The following is a 2127-nucleotide window of genomic DNA, read 5'->3' as shown; positions in this document are numbered from 1 at the left end:
TAATTCATACTGTACTGAGTGAGGTGTTTAAATGTTACTGAAGTTTTCTCTTTGGTACGATGTACTTTCAAAGTGCCAACATTTTGGCAATACAGACAGACAATCTGTGTGCATCTTAAAGAAAGAACATATAAAAAATATTAATAAAGACTAATGTCATTATTGCCACATATACTGTTAGTTGCTGTGATCATTCAGGAGATGTGTCCTTAGGGGAAAACAGCAAAAGAAAAAGTCGGCAAATAAAATCAAAGCATACTTCTAAATATTTAATAACTTTTGTTTGTGTAACCATCTATGCTACATAAATTTTCAACTTCTGTATTACATAAAGTTGGAGGTCTTAAGAGCCTTTTTTGAAAGCTAGTACCAGATGCATTTAAAGGCTGGCTTTTAGTTCAGATGCAGCTTTCCTTTTACCAAGATCACATATTTCCTCTTCTAAATATCTTCTTATTTCTTCAAGTTTCATTTTTTCTTCTAGATGAATTCTTTTAACATGTTCATATCTTGCCTGGAGCTCTCGCTCAGCTTGTTTCAAAATCGCTTCTTTCTCTTTCACTCGCTTCACAAACAACTGTTTCATCTCCTCTTCTTTCCTTTGAAGTTCACCAGAAGATTCATACCTTTTGAATTCATATGCCTCCTGAACAGTTACAGGTTTTTTCTCTGGGTTTACATCTTTAAAACCAGTTTCCTCCAGTTTGCAACGTCTATAATTTTCGTAGTGTTGAAGATGGGTTCGCTCTCTCAGGTCTTCCATATTTGTGCAAATGAGCATTTCCCGGAGCTTTACAAAGTCACAGTGATTTTCATTTTCTACTTGCACTATGCCCCAAGGGTACTGACGAGCTTTCACCATCTTATTTCCCAGTTTGACCTCCTCAGTACTACCCACAACAGCAAATGGTAAATGTCCGTTCATTGAAGCATTAAGCTGAGCCACAGTTTCATCATCTGTTGGGAACTGATATATTTGGATTCCATTGGTGGCCAATTCATTCATGAGTCTGAGCTTAAACTTCTGCAATTCGGCTTTGGTAATTGTATCCGCTTTGGCAATCACAGGGAGGATATTTACCCTACTATCTAATTTCTTCATGGTTAACAAGTCAAGGGGCTTAAGGGAATGCCCTGTAGGTGAAATAAAGTAAAGGCAGACATGGATTCGAGAATCTCGGTAGTTAAAGAGTGAACGTTTAATCTTCAATTCCTCTTGGAGATAGGCTTCAAATTGAGCATCTATGTAATCCACAATTGGTCGATAGTTTTCTTCTTTACTTATCTGGTCTCCAAATCCCACTGTATTTACTATGGTCAGTTTCAACCGGACATTGCTTTCTTGTAGTTCATATGACTGGGCTTTAAGTCTTACATTTGGGTGAAAGTGTGAGGATACACAGCTATCAAAATTAGTGTTAAACAACGTGTCTATAAGGGTTGACTTTCCGATTCCAGTTTCTCCCACACACAGAATGTTGAAACAGAACCCTTGTTGGAGGGACCTGTTGACCAACTGATCAGGCAAACTTTCAAAACCCACATGGCCAGCCAAAGTTAAACAACGAGGGTTTTCGTCTGATATCTTTTCTTCTTTGCATGGTTGAGAGGAGACACAAGTTGCTTTGATTCCCACAAGAGACTGATAGACCATATGCCGCGCCACATCGGAGGAAGCCATGGTCCCCAGGGATGTAGTGAGGTGCGGGCTGGGCAGGATCCGGGAACAGCTGGACGGGGTCCGGGAAAAGCCGGCGCCGCAGTTCTCCTTCCCTCTAGCTTCCAAAGGTGGAGGGAAAGCCTGAGAGGGAGAACGAAAGTCGCCACAGGTACCGCTTCTGGCTCTCCACGGTTGGAATTTAACCGACGGCTGGAGATAGTCTAGAGCTCGCGGAGGCAGGTGGACTAAGTAAGCCCGAACTCCGAAGCTGAAGAAGGTGGAGGTAGGGCCGGGCTGATAGGTTACATCTTGAAAGAAAAGGGGGGTTTCTCCTAGCTTAAACCCTTCAAAAGGAGAAGCTCTCCTCTTCTCTGTACTTTAACCTTACCATAACTAAGTGGAGAAGTATTCCACTTTCACAAGCCAGCAGACAGGCTCAGAAAGACAAGATGACTTGACTCAAAGTC

The 2127-nt window shown here is 41.6% G+C and overlaps 1 pseudogene across 1 annotated transcript; it reads right to left on the bottom strand.

Annotated features, from left to right (window-relative positions):
- Positions 1-243: 243 nt before the first annotated feature.
- Positions 244-1906, bottom strand: LOC140500566 (septin-10 pseudogene; annotated as a pseudogene). Its single transcript, XR_011965790.1, has one exon. The product of XR_011965790.1 is annotated as a septin-10 pseudogene (transcript).
- Between the last annotated feature and the right edge of the window lie 221 nt (positions 1907-2127).

Source organism: Notamacropus eugenii, chromosome 4 (assembly GCF_028372415.1).
Source record: "Notamacropus eugenii isolate mMacEug1 chromosome 4, mMacEug1.pri_v2, whole genome shotgun sequence".
Classification (NCBI taxonomy): domain Eukaryota; kingdom Metazoa; phylum Chordata; class Mammalia; order Diprotodontia; family Macropodidae; genus Notamacropus; species Notamacropus eugenii.
This window is presented reverse-complemented; position numbering and strand designations above follow the sequence as displayed.